Source organism: Chroicocephalus ridibundus, chromosome 1 (genome assembly GCF_963924245.1).
Source record: "Chroicocephalus ridibundus chromosome 1, bChrRid1.1, whole genome shotgun sequence".
NCBI classification, from domain to species: Eukaryota; Metazoa; Chordata; class Aves; order Charadriiformes; family Laridae; genus Chroicocephalus; species Chroicocephalus ridibundus.
The window spans coordinates 123,001,197-123,016,493 of NC_086284.1; the positions used below are offsets into that span (position 1 = coordinate 123,001,197).

At 42.3% G+C, this 15,297-nt stretch overlaps 1 protein-coding gene across 27 annotated transcripts in view; it reads right to left on the reverse strand.

The window, feature by feature from the left end:
- BBX (BBX high mobility group box domain containing) overlaps positions 1 to 15,297 on the reverse strand; it is a 166,645-nt gene that overhangs the window by 86,886 nt on the left and 64,462 nt on the right. For 11 of the 27 annotated variants that reach the window (XM_063349504.1, XM_063349515.1, XM_063349473.1 and 8 more), the window contains one exon: positions 12,067 to 12,159. The exons of the other annotated variants lie outside the window; for them this stretch is intronic. The gene's annotated coding sequence lies outside the window, so the exon portion shown is untranslated. The remainder of the gene's footprint in view (positions 1 to 12,066; positions 12,160 to 15,297) is intronic. 27 annotated transcript variants of the gene reach the window in all.

Sequence of the window (15,297 nt, forward strand, 5' to 3'; positions counted from 1 at the left end):
GTACTGAATGCAAGTAGGGTGGTCAGATAGGAGTTTGGACAATCTTTATAAAAACAACCAGCCCCTAGTTCTCTAAAGTATTTCATTATGTTGTTGTTTGGTGTTTTTTTCCCCGCCATTTATGGTTTTTTTCCACAGTTTGAATGCCAGGTAACACCAAATCAGTGCATTTATCTTAAACTTATCAGCGGTACCTGGAAGCTACCAACTACCAGGCTTGTGGGAATCAGCTCCTGGACCTACAAAAATAATCTTTATAAAGTGAGAAATGGTTTAGGGAACAGACAAGCTTTTATTTTCTACTATGCTTCATCCTAAATATAACCTAGACTCACCTAGACTCTGAAAAAAGTCAGGACTTCGAACACTAATTATTAATTTTCAAAAAATAACAAGATGGCCACGCGGTCGACAAACACTTTTCAAATGGACTTGCTAAGGCCAGGCACAACAGGTTCCGCTTTACTTTTGACCAAGCTTTTAATGAAAACTGGTGGATGAAATGGCAAGCCACCAGCCCCACAGGAAACGTTTGCTCTGTTGGGGCCACACGGTTTTCTGTTTGGCAGAAACATACTGCTTCCACATCAAAACAAAACACCCACACAACTCAAAAACAAGGCACATCTACTAACCCAGCACCTGTCCAGTAGGTGATTATTAGATCCAGAAGAAGGAGGGGGTACGGGAAACACACCTGCCTGAACAGCACAGCACTTCAGGAACAGGAGGGGGAAGCACGCTGTGCAGGATGGCTCAGGAAAATGAGGAGGAGGTACCAGAAATGCTGCTGCCAGCCAGTGCCAACGGTGACCCACGCCAGCGCTGTGACCAAACGGCCAGTAACTGCATCTTGGCACTGGTACCCACGCAGGATAGAGGGGAGGCTGAAAAGCAGCCTCTGGGGTGCTGGACCTGGCGGCTGTACCGTGGCCAGGCTGCCAGGGAGCTGCAGGGCAGCCCAGGGCAGGGCAACCTCCTGGGCCAACAGGGCTACTGGGGCACAGTGAGGGGGTACAGTTGTGTGCCCAGCGGCTGGTGTAGGTCCCACCGGCCAGCCAGGAACTGCTCCCACAGGCGAGGGGCCAGGCACACCACCTGTTTTAGGGCTCCTGGAGCCATGTGCCAACTCTCCAGTCATATCAAGCCACCACCCAGTGTTTTGGGAAGAGGGAAAGGGCAGTAAATACCTGCTGTGAGGAAAGGGAGAAGCCACACTTGGCAGCTCTGCTGAGCAATGCCCTCGCAGGAGACCTCCGTGGGCCCAGCGGAAAACCAACGAGGTGTTTGAGGCTTTGCTCAGAGGATTCTCCCCATTTCTGAGCTCGGTGCTGGAGGAGAGGGAGGACGCCAAGCAGAAGCTGAGCCTGGGCAGCAGGTGAAGGGGCTGGAGGTTGGTTACTTCCAAACTGTCCCCAGCCCCGGGGGTTCTAAACTGGCATCCTGGGGTTGAAGGGGGGGGGGAGGGGGGGGGAGGAGGGGGGCAGGGAAGCTCGCACCTTTCAAAAGTAAACTTAAACAAAAAAAAAACCAAAAAACAAAAAAACCAACACAACAACAAGCAGCATGCACTGTGGAAATAAAACAGCAGCCAACCCATCCAAAAGGATGCATGCACGTGTGGTTGTCTCTCACTGGTGGCAGTCAAGGGGAAAGCTGCCTATCTGCCCCGTGCCGCAGAGCGCGCATCTCCGATGGAAGGGTTTGCCTTGCAGAAATAGGTTTGGGGGTGTAAATCACAAACGTCTTTGCTCAAACACATTAATGTCTCCAAAGAGGGGCCTTACAGAAGGATGCAATTTAAACAGTTTGAAGTAACTGGAGATAACCATTTTGTATTAACATTATTTTTCAGCTTGTGTGGCTTTCTTCCAGAGTCACTTCAAAAAAATCAGCTGTCTGAAGATTCAGGTCTTAACCAAAACAGGGCTTTTTCTCTTTTGCCTTGAACTTAAGCTACAGTAGGACATTTGCTATTGCAGGAATAACTTCAGCCTTCAGCAGCTGCAGAGGCAGGAACAACAAAACAAGAAGCCAAGCGAGTCACAGACCACAGCTACACCTACTTCACTGAAATGTTAACAAGACTCCAGTGACACACTCCACTAGTCAAAATTTATGGTTCATAAAGTGCCGGAGACAAGAATTTGTTAGGGTGAGAGCTGCCTTTGGGACACCAGGCACTAACCACCCCACGTGCCAACCAACTGATGGCCACAGCAGGTCTGCCCATGGCTATGCGCATCCCCTGGGAAAATACACCTGGATAAGCCTAGCAGCTTCCTTTGCCTGCAGCTCCTGGAGAGCAGGCAGGGGTTTCCCTCACTGCAGGCTCTGTGCAGTGGAAATGCAAAGGAGCCAGGTGAGGCTGGTCACCCATGGGATGGATACACTGGGACACCTGCGCTACTAAACCCAGCCCTGCTCCTAAGTGAAAAGAGACATGACCCACCCAGCCAGAAAGCTCTGGCATCCTTTTGCTCAAAAAGCAGCATTTCTTTTTGCTCCTACATCTGCTGCCACAACAGAGGAGAGCGCCAACAAACCCAGGAAGGCGAGCAGAATAAATGCCTGAAATTCAAAACACAGAGGAGGCAGACAGAGCCCAACCCACTTTGCAATGCTTCCTCCCACGGAGGCGGGGGGGGGGGGGAAGGGGGGCGTGGTGGATAACGACAACACACACCATAAAAGCCCTCTGCTGACGCCAGAGCAATTTATCAATAGCGTATTTTTCCTCCAGGGACACAGAGAGGCTGTGAAATGCAACCACCTCAGACAGGAGAGGAGGGCCTGTCTGCAGAGCATCACAGACCATAGCAACAGCACAATGTAAAAATCACTGACTTTTTACACGTTAAAGCAGGGGAGAAATTCTGACAGAATAGTTGCCAGACAGCAACGAAAACAAGGATCCAGAACTGAGAGAGCATTCACATCCACACCCCAAAAAATTTGCTTTGTGCTCCTGTGTGATTGGGACTACCTGAGCCTGCATGAAGAGCAGCTTTTCTAGAAAGACAGCTGTCATTCCTGTGTTATGCTGGTATTTTAATATTGTCCTAAAATGAAAATCTTTGTCGTTTGTTAACTGGAACACCACCGTTCCCTCTAGCTTTTGCAAGTCACTAAACAGTTAATCTCTGCATAAAGAGCTTTACAGGCAGTGAGATCACCGGTAAGATGGCCACAGGAAATACTTAATGAATTTCAGTGCATGGGTACTCCCATCAGCACATTCCCACGAGGGCATCTGCAGTTCAGCAACAGCATCCTCACTGATGTACATACCGGGTAAGAACTCAAAGTCAAATTGAAATTTTACGCCAACAAGAGGGATGGCCTGGAGTTCTGCTCTCAGCCATCAGAGGATGAGACCCTCTAAATGTCAAAAAAAGAAAAAAAAAAAGTCAATCTTTTTGACTTGCCACTCCCAAAGCTTCATTTTTATCTTGGATTAGTAGGCATACAAATTGCTGTAGGGTCCAGTCACGGCAGAAGCACAGCCAAGTGCTTTTGTGCAGCACAGAGCAGCACAAAAGGGGAGACGTTCCTGCAGCAGACATCGCAGGGTGGGCGCAGCTGAATGGGAAAATTGTTCCGACTCTCCTTTTCACCTCTTGTTGATTGTGCCCTCGCGTCTTCTGCAAAACCAGGACAATGCGGCTGTGTCCATCGCTACTGTAATCCATTCTAAGGTTTACCATGTGCGTAACGAAGCTCTCATAATAAAATTCAGTCATAATTACTACCAGTGTCAGGGGAACCATATACAGCTGTATGAGCAAATGAAAGAATTAGTCCCTTAATACATATTTAATAGGCCATAAAATATCCTTGCACAAGCCAGTATTATAGTTTGTCTACTTCCGCTCTCTTCAACTCAAGTACAATAGACTAAGACAGTTGTCCAAACAACCCCTCAAAACAGCTCCTATGGAAGAAGAATCAAATTAATGGCTACAGACAGTATTTACTCAGCTTTGCTCATCTTCAGTATTATTAGCTCATAAATCACGGTAACGTAACTCTTATGCATCTCAGAAACAACAATAAAGAGGCTACATGAAAATGTCAAATAAAACAGGCTTGTGCAATGATCGCTGACAGAAACACCACAAGATTGACTTCATAATAAATTCCTAACTACTATCATGTTTTCTGCAGAACCAAATTGTCACAATCTCCTTCCATCTTCTCCCCCTACCAAGAGATAAAGTAGGTAAAGTGAAAAATTAGTGAACAGTGAACCCTTGGAATCTGTTCCCTGCCTGAACCTGCCCCTACCAGACTATGGGTTAATTTCCAAGCTACTGACCTAAAATAATATTACAAGAAATATTAAAGCATCAATACATCATATCTCAAGTTAGGCATAACCCAAGGTAAACAGAACACCAGGGCAGAGCAGAATTTTGTTAGAAAGTTGGATATAAATAAAAATCAGTGGAAAACAAATGAATTTGCACACACTTATCAGTTATACGGGTATTTCTCTTCTTTCTAAAGGCAGCATTTTAAGCATCAGGAAAGAGCTTTTAATGAAGACTAGTGAGTAGTTTGCTTTGATCACGGAATAAGGAGATACAGCTAAAGGAACTTTGACTGGTTTTGGAAACACCACCATCTCGGAACTATGCAGATCCACATGAAAACCTTTTGGGTCTATCAAAATTCGTAATGATTTTGAAAGCAAACATACTATCTCAATATACAATTTTGAAGTGCCATCTAGTGGTTATTTTCATTTTTATTTCAATTTGGTATTTAAAAATAACTTTGCCCACTTTTGAAATTTTTAAAAAAACTTTGTTACTTCTATCACTTACTATTATTTTATTATGCAACTCTTGGTCCTGCAATGATAAGCAGAAGCTTAAATTAAGCCTAAATTTAAGCATGGACTGAATTTGGGCCAAAAGACAGCTGATTTTAGTCCTAAGAAATTAAAAGGGCAAAAAATCTTATCCATCTTATCTACAGAAACAAATCAGGGCATAAATGTCAGTTCATTATTTAGAGCTTTTTCAGTACAACTTAATGACTTCGTATCATGAGAAAATTCTGACATGTTGAAAGTCCATAAGTAATTAGGGCCTCAACTGAACCTATGAGAAAGTCCTGGAGAGTAAAACATGTTCTAAGCATTTCTCACACCAGATAAAGCCAAAAATCCACAGTGCAGTATCAAGAGGTTTCTGTTTTACACTCAACCCAACCTGTGATCTTACACGGGCACAAAACTTTGATATCCAGCTAAGTTTGGTGACTTCTCATACTAGTCTCATAATGGGAACAATTACTTCAGGTCTTCTGTCTCCCACCTCAAATATCCTCTTATTCTCCAAGTATAAGGAATCGGGCTGACTAGGTATCCTGAAAAATGGCTAAACATGCACATGCAGTACAGTATGCCCAGGAAGACATCAAACCTACGGTCTACGCTACGTAGACAACCTGTGGGAAACACGCAGAGCACATCAAATCCTGAATTCAATATGTATACAGAGAAACCTACGTGCTTCTATCTTCATCTGGAAATCCCCAGACACAAACATGGAAGTCAGTGCCAGGTAGCGAACCAACAAAAATATCTGGGCTTCTCTACAATGGACTTCTGAGAGCCTAAAAAGAAGATGTTGTACTTCGGTAACGTGCTTTGATAGATCTACAGGAATATACACATAAATTTGTGTCTATCTCTACAGAGGAAGTATTGGAACATAAAGTTTGAGACAGAGACAAAATTAAAAATATACTGTTACTAAACTTCATCATCTATTATTTTTCTACTGAAAGACTTCTCAGCTACCTTGCTGTGGCAGAATCAAATTCACTGGGGGGGAAAAAAAAAAAGCGTAGCTTTTATTCATTGTGTCTTGAATCAAGATTTCAAAGCAATCCCACCTAATAAAAGGTAGGAACATTGATATTTTCATAATTTTTCCAGTTAGGAAACAGAGTCAGAGAGACGAAATCTCTCAAAAAAAGGTCGGAAACAAATTCACAGTGAAACCGGGAAAACAGTCTGTAACTCTGATCCCAGCCCCTGCTCCCTTCTGCTATCTCTCCCTTCAGGAGACATAAGATGAAGAAACTGAAAAGAAAGCCTTCATATTCAGCAATCTTTTTGTGTGCTTGTTACATGGGCAATTACAGAGACAGTAAACATCCCCAGTGAGGCACGCTTTAGATCCACCTCCATGCAGGTCTCCCAGAAGCTGCAGAATTCAAGATGATGAAGTGCAGATGCACGTACCACTCTGCGGGCAAACACCCGTGCCCATGCACTGAACAGCCAGTGCCAACCCAACCACCCCACGCAGGTGATTGCTACAGTTCTTGTGTGGTAGAGCCTGAGAAAGCCAGGCACATCACCCCTTCACGACACCAGCGGCAAAGGAGTTTGCTGGGCAACCCGAATTACCTGCGCTGACAAAACACTACATGGACAAACCTGTATGCGTCTCACTTTAGACCTGAACACTGTCTCCCATTTGTAATGCCTACAAGCCCTTAAACACACTGTGGGATGCCTCCATCTGATTTGAGGCTTATCCAATATCCTTAACATAATAATCCACATACAGGTCCTGGAAAATTTATAGGATAGCACTGCTACCTCTGGGCGATTAGATAAAAAACAATGCTAAGATTTGTAGATGCATAAAATCACAAAGCTGCCCCTGAACGCGAGAACAGGGCATACACAATGCCATAAAGAGCAGTAACATTTCATAACACATAGATTTAAAAAAAAAAAGAAATAAACAACATTACTTAAAAAATTCTCAGAAGGAAGCATATTATCTTATTGCAGGTCTAGCCCCAAAATGGTGGCCTCAGTTACTTAGCACATTAAATTCTCCTTTTAACACCTAAAGCACAAAATTAAAATATTTTAAAGTCCCATAGTTCCATATCTCGCTGCTTAAATTGTTGCGTTATTGATCTGTTAAACAAAAACGTGCATTCAATTTAGAAGGCATGGAAGCTTTTGTCTTGATGGCTGCTAGGTCTTTTTGGGATATTAGTATTTTGTGTATTCTCTCAGGTGTGTGTCTAGTCAGAGCCTGCACATCAAAATGATCTGAGCCAAGTTAGCAAAGAACATCCCCGAGGAGGCCATACAACATCAAGCCCAAGCCTACTGCTTTTTTTCAGGTGAAACGTAGATGCAGGGGAAAAAGAAGCTGAAATTCTGCATGCAGTCTTAAATTATTTCTTTTGATGGAAAAGGCCTAAAGGTCAAACCCAAAGAGCTTAAGCAAATTAAGAAAAAAGAGGAATACTTTTAGTCTCTTTCATAGAATAGTTTTAAAAACTGGTTTATTTGAGAGCTACAAGATTAAGAGTATGACTTAGGAAAGCCTGTAGAATGACAAACTGTATTCATAAAGATAAGAAGCGCGTAACACAATGCACCCATATTTAATGGTTGGCATTTCACTGTAGTTAGTCTGATAGACACTTTCTCCTGAAGTTTGATGGATGTTAGGCATGGATGACTTCAAACTCCTGGAAGAAAGCAAGTTACCAAGAAAGTCTGTTCTTTGCCGAAGAGGTAGGTTTATGCAATAAGTCATAGTTTTCAAGAGTTTTTCCCCTGAAAATCTCTCTCTCAAATAAGCTCCAAACTAAACCATCAGAAGTAAGCAGGGCTGCAGAGAATGCTCCCATTCTTAAGCCTTATGCATACTCACTAATGTTGCAAAAACGCATCACCACAATGAGTTCTGCTGAATATAACAGCCTCTTTTAAGGAGATAGACTTGGCTTATTTTTAATTCATGGAAACATAATCACATGATTCAGCAATGTCCACTTCGAAAGATCCAAAGCCAGGAATTTGACACGAGCTGTACGTAAAAGATTTAAGGCAACATATTTTTGCTTCTTTTTCCTCAAAATTAGATTATATAATTACTAGTTTCCATTATTTCAAGAAAAGGGAAATATTAAAGACTACATTCATAGCACCTGGAGGTGTCTGGTCCTGCTCAAGGCAGGCCTAGCTTCAAAACTGGATCATGCTGCTCATGCCTGTCCAGGAATGGAGAATCCACCACCTCTCTGACACCTGTTCCACCACCCTCACTACGGAAGATATTTTTCTTATACTCAACCAGAATTTCCCTTGCTTTAACTTGTGACTACTGCCGCTTGCCTGTTCTTTCACTGTGCACCTCTAAGAGGAGTCTAGGTCCACCTTCTTCATAATTGCCCTGCAGAGAGCTAGAGTCAATTGGAGCCTCTCTCAGCCTCTTCTCAGCTCTAACACAACCAGCTCTCACAGCCCTTCATGGTAAGTCGTGCTCCAGACTCAATCACCTCAGTGGTCCTTGGTTATGGTTCCTCCAGTTCATCAGTCTTTCTTGTACAGGGGTTCACAGTCTCAGAAGTGCCAAGTGGAGCAGGAAATCTCCTTTTCTCCACCTGCTGGCTATGTTCTTACTCAAACAGTCCAGCCTGCAGTTTGCTTTGTGGCTACAAGGTCATGCTGCTGAGTCCTATTCAATTTACTGCCCATTGGGATCCCCAGGTATTCTCTGCAAAGCTGTTTTCTGCCTTTCATTGTGTTGAACTTCATGAGGTTCTATCAGCTCGCTCCAACTTTCTAAAGTCCTGCTGAATGACAGCTCTGCCCTCCTGCATATCCACTGTTTCCAACAATTTGATGTCACCTTTGACTTGCTGACGTGGCACTCCATCCCATCATTTGTGTCGTTAATGAAAATATTAAACAACACTGGCACCAGTATCAGCTCCCAAGGAATACCAGCAGCAACTCTGCCAGTTCAGTGCTGAACCACTGATTCATGCAATTTTTCACGCTCTGTGTAGTCCATCTAACCGGTCCCTACCCAGTTTGGCTCCGGGAATGTTAATGGGAGTGTCAAAAACCTTAGTTTACCAAAGTAAACAAGGCCCTCTGCTCTCCCTTTGCCCACAGCACCTTGTCTCCATCACTTCATCACATTGATCAAGCATAATTTACCCACGGGAAATCCATGTTTGGCTGTTCCCAGTCACCTTGTTGTCCTTCATGTGCCTGGAAATGGCTTCCATAAGGACCAGTACCACAATCCTCCCAGGGATGGAGCTGAGGTCAGCCAGTCCACTGTCTCCCAGACGTTTCTTTGTGCCTTAGAGCACAATTAAATACCTCAGGATCTGATTTCTTCCTCTTGGATGATCCATGAGAACGATGACAGTTTCATTTGACCCGCAGTAGCTTGAGATTACAACTGTATTACCATATTTGCCAGCAATTCTAAATGCAGAAGAGCTGGAAATACCAGTAGCTAAAGAACAGGTAGCGCAGCTTGTTGGGCTCAACTCTTCCTGTATTTTTTCAGAAAGATGCCCTATACTACAAATCCAAATTTGCAAACACCTGTCCACAACTTGAAAAAAAAAAAATCCATGAGATTTAAAAATAGCATGGTATTTTTGTTCTGTTTGGAAATGAGAGTTGAATTTAGTCCAAGCTTTACATTGTATTTTGACCTTTTAAAAAGTTTGGTTTTCAGTAGGGGGAAGAGCATGAAGGTACCGCAATTCTAAGGAAAGCCCTAAAAAAACACCTCAAGAAAGGGAACGAGAGAGCAAGAGCAGGCAAGTGAACTTCCTGGTCAAGTAAAGTGTGTAACGTAAGAATAACATATGAGCGTCTGGCACCTAATGAACAAATTCTTTCTAAAACCCAGATGTTTAACATTCTCAGAGATCTTCTGTGGACAGGCCAGTTCAGAAGTCTGTTTCTCTATGCTGAAGGGCCTAAACACAAAAAAGTCTTCCCTGGAAGTCTAGGTCCCAGGTGAGCTGGTAAGCAACCAGACAGACAGCCGCACATGATTTGCTGATCAAAAGCTTACTGTAAACAGTGAAGATGCCCAAGGACGACTTTCCAATTCAAGTTCCAAAAATAACCACAACTTGCGTCTTTTGCCACGGTTTGGAGTTTGTGAGAAAACAGGCAGAAGGTCTTTTAAGTACTCTAGAATTGCTATGGGATGCATTAATTTGGCAGCAATCTCTGTGATACATGGGTCTTTCATAAGCCTTAGGCTGGTGACACAAAGGATCTCACTGCAAGAGACTAAAGTCAGCCCACTAAAGAATCAAACACTTAAAATCACCTGAGAGAGTTCCTTCTATGAGTAGTGCAGGTTTGCACTGAAACTTCCTCAGGAAGCAAGATGTGGTTTTTCTTTTCTTTTTAAAAGATTTTAAGTGGACAGGTACTTTGGAACACAAAAAATCCCTCTAAAGCCTGGCTATGGATACTTGCTTATAAAATGCTGGGCTCTTAACGAAGCCATCTCAGAATGGGTAGATTTCATGGATATGTGAACGCAGACACATACCATTCATTAAGCAGTAACTCAGAAACCTCCATCTTTGAAACACTGAGTGGTCCTTTGTTTTTATCTGCTGATGCCTGTTCACAATGCAATACAACTCACAAAGCTGGACGCTTTTTACCATTTAATAAACAAAGATCATAAAAAAATCTTAGTATAAAAAAAAGCTCTTAAAATACCAGCCAACAAGCCACAACTCATTTAGGCTTTCATCACTCAAAAAATTATCCCCATGTGTATCCAATGTTTTCAAAAGCCTGGGAAACAGATGGGTTTCTCCTGAACACTTTGGGTGTCAATAATGGCAGGCTACTGTGGACAAGAAAACACTCATTACGTGCTTACTGTTCCTTGTACTCCTGTACAGAGTACGTCCTACCATCTATGCTATGTTCATTACCTATGACCTGAGCTCCTCCGCTGATTTAAACTGCACATTATGGTAAGCGAAAGAAATGGACTTAACTCTCAATGTCCCAGGTATTTGATCAATCCTACCTTCTCCAGGCTACTGTATGAACTCAGCAGGGGGACTCCTTTAGTTCAGAAGGACATTCCCCCCCCGCCCCGGCCCCCGCTATCAGCAGTAACAGAGTCTTGAATTCCTGTTCTTTAGGAAACACCACAGCATCTTCATGAAGTTATACTGCAGACAGCTTAAAAATTTCCTCCTGACTGGAAAGATTTTCTATGGAACATGACAAGTGGAAGATGAACTGACACCTTTGTGCTTCAGTATCTCTCCTGCTTTTCTGTTTTCATTGCATCATATTAAATGACTCATTCCAGTTTTAAAGATTAAAACTGGATTTACAAAAAGCGGCGCTTGGTAACTATTTCTGACATTAGCATTAAATACCTCAGTTTGCCTTATATCACAATTAAATTATGACAAGCCAAACATTTGGCTAAAGCTCAGGAAGAGCAAATGAGCGCTCATCTTTGTAAATATTCTCAGTACAAGGGCAAAGTCAGCTCAGAGGAAAGAGTATGCCACTTCCAAAGTCTTTAATTATCTTTAATTCACACTTCCACTGCACAGGCCTACCACTGAAGAAAAAACCCCACAGAGACAAACAGCACAAAGATCCCCAAAATGTGAAGGCAAAGTACTCAGTAAAACATTTACACACGGAATATTTTCTTGAAAGGAAGGATGCTTCAAGACCACCCACAGTAGCAACTTCCAGTAACAACACAACAAGCCAGAAAGCTGATTTAAAGAGAAAAGTAAAAGGAAAAAAACAAAACTGCAGGAAAACATTTGACAGAGGCACTCCTAACTAACACTGAAGTCTGGAAAGAGCGAACTAACACATAAAGCACGGGTTCCCTCTGTTGCCAAGTCCCATAGCCTGGGATTCAGCTCTTTGTACTTATTTTGAATATGAAAAGTATGGAAAACAGCTGCCTTTTCATTTGGGGTTTTGTTGTTGTCAGCTATTCTTTTTTAATAAGCCTTATGCACCTCAAAAATATGGAGTAAAACTGTAAACTGGAAGAGCTGCAGTCAAAAATGATGTTGCCACAAGTAGAGGATCTCAGTCTGCACTGTTCCATTATATCTACTTTTGGCAGGGTTTCCTGGAGAACTATGAAGAAAGCACCAGAGATCCATAAAAAAATGAAAGGAGAAGTCCTCTTAGTAAAATAGATTATTTAAACTTTGGGTTCTCATTATCACCTATTTAAAACTCACATTTCTGAACCGACAGTCAAAGAAGAAGTGGTTTCATGAAAAAAACTCCAAGTCTGGCTCCAGCTGGGTGGTGAAAACTGCTTCTGTAGTTCTCTGGCAGAAAACAAAACAAAACAAAACAAAACACAATAAACCTCCAGCCAACATAAAAAAAAGCTACTTCACAAATAAGCCACACCTCAAATAAAATTGGATAGTGAAGATTACAGGTAGGCAATATGGGTTTTATCTTCATATCTTTATAACCACAGAGAAATAAAGATGGGAATATTGTTTTTCCTAGTTCTTTTGATTGCTACTGGAGATCTTTACTGATTGTTTAACACATGTAAAATTGAGTTTTTGTGAATGTCTCCAATGTTTTTATGAGCTTTATAAAATGCATTATTATGCCTATGCAGATATTCCTAGATGGAGAGACAGATACACTTTTAGATAAGATCTATCTACATCTAACTATGTATACATGTTAGGTCATAGGTTTTACATCTAGCTACTCTGCCACCAGCCAAGGAGAAACTGCAGCTGTGCCCGCAGATAACTCATTGAAATGAAACTATCAATACAAATACTATTCCTGTAAAGAGAACAATTGCTGATGAAACCCCTTCCTCTACGGTTAAGGACTAGATCTCTTCAAGTGGAGGAGAATTTTCTGTTTTCTCTGTTAAATGGCACAGCAATGACATCAAGGTTTGCCCTTTTAATAATGATTTGCTGCACCGTCAATTATCAATTAAAGAACTGATCATATCAAAGCAATTGTAAACGATACAACCAAGTCACAGATCATGGAATATTTCCTATTTGCTGTAATTTTGGTTTACTGAAATGTGGCAAATCTGACTTGACTTCTTCTCCAAAGCCAAACTCCCTTTTCTGTTTGCATCAGGAATCAAAGCAGGTAGCTTTAAACTACAGAGCAGAACAGTAACAGCCACCCTCCACCTTCTCACCTTCCTGAAATGAACTCACTTGCTGCAGCAGGAAAACTGTTTGCCCACCAGCCTTCCCACAAACTTTTCCTTGCCCAGAACACTTCAGCTAAGCCCTGGAACAGCGGGGAGCAGAAGCCGAGAAGACAGGACACTGACTATCCACTGCTGACGAGGAAAGAAATAATGAACACCCCACACTGTACCCAAAGAACAACTGCTAAGTCTTCCTTACTCCTGCTGAGTCCATATGAACACAGCTTTCTTTGAAAACACCCAGGCCAATGCAGTAGTCACCATCTCATAGTGTTCCTTTAATCACACTACCTCGTGGCAGGTGAGAGGCTTTGGCCACCTGCATCCCTGCCTGTGGCTCCCACAAGGCAACACACTGTGTAAGAGCCACCGGGGCAGGTGAATGGCATCTTGGGCCCTTCTTGCTGCATGCGAGGGGCTGCAGGAAGGTGAGCACTGGTGTCCCTCCGATGTCCAAGGATGACAAGTGGTGTGGCTGAGCTGACAAGCACTTCCAGCTACAGGATTAACCACTATGCATTGTGGGTTTTTTATGCTGCAGATTCCCTTCCTCACTACATACCTCAACGATCTTCCTACATCAGCAAAGTCAGCAGAGATTTCACTTGAAACAGCCCCAGCTGCCTCAGAGCAGTGCCAAGCATGGGGCCGTACATGGCCCCATCCACTCCACAAAGCCCACTGCTAGTCCACCACCAGCCTCCTCGCCAAGGGCTTAAAGTCACAACTTCTGTACGCTTTCCTGTCTGCAAGACTCACATCTGCCACAGTGGTGAGCTAACTACAAACCAGCCTAAATTCACGAAGACAGATGGGGTGGCATAATGAATAAGCAAATAAAAAGGCCCTAAAGACTAGTATTTTCCAGTTGTTATTATTTAGGTGTTTCCCCTAAGGTTGATAAAACAGGGGGGTGTGTGGAGAGGGGGGACAGGACAGCAGATATATTAGCACACCTTGGAGATCATCTTTTTTGTAACAAAAGCTGCCATCACTTATTGTTATGCAAGTAACAGCACACCAAGCACACTAAGTATCTCCTAGTACTCATGAGGACTCCAGGCAAAACTCCAGAGCACGTCACCTGAAGTCGCGAAATGATGTTAGGTCTTTGTCTTATAGAGAATTGCAGGCTTGAATTTATTCTGTTCAGCTTCAAAAACATCTTTAGAAAGCAGTGTAATGCCTGAGAAAACACCTCTTCTTATTAAAAAGATTGCGAATTTAAGTAATTAACTTTTTTCCTTGACATTCATTAAAAGAGAACAGTATCCTCACACACAAAATTATAAACAAGCTGTGTCTGCAATAGCCACCACATACAAAAACCCACAAGACTGCAAAGACATTTCTCTGGAGAAGAGATAAGGGATCAAAACAAACAAAAATCCCTGTCTTGTTTTGCTAAGGAAGCCCTGAAGTCTCTATTGTGTTATCAGAGAAACCCCATAAAAATATATAAGGTTACCCTGAGCTTAGACTCAAAAGTAATTTAAATCAGCATGCATGAGAGATGGGAATACAGACAGACTATTACTGAACTACTGACACCCGTGTACTCAAAGGGTTTTCTTACCCATCCTCAGACAATATGAGATTATGCCTTCCCTGTTGCATGGAAAAGCAGCTTTTACAATTGAGATAATGACCTACAATACCTATACAAGGCTATGGAAATCAGATCTGGCTGATGGAGAAAGATCCAGAAGGAGTGAAAACAAATTGACGGCTTATATGATGCTCGAAGACCTCTTCTCCTGAACTGCTCTATGATGTTTTTCTGGACCATCTCTTCACCATATAGAGTCCCCAGCAAAGCCAAAGATAAATAAGAGAGATAAGATAGGATAAATAAGATAAATACATTTAGGTTTGTAATTTCATATTTTGTAGACTCTACATTACAACTGAGCATCCTGTATGCATTGTTATCGCCTTGAATGGGTGAAGAAAACCTGACTTTTTTTTTTTTTAACTCCTACACAATAAAGTTCTAATGCAGTTTTTATTGCTTTGCACACTAAAAACATATGGAAATGACAAAAGTGTTCAAAAATGGTCTCACTGGAGAAAGTAAACAATAAGTAATTTGCCAGAAATCAAGCTTTTTATTCTGTTGTATTATACATACAGTGACATAATGTCTAAACTGAAATAGCTGAGATACAGTCTAACACATGCAACTTCTGGATTTTGTGGCTCTACCAAACTTGTTTATTTTACTGTACACACATATTTACAAGAACCTGGAAAGGGGATT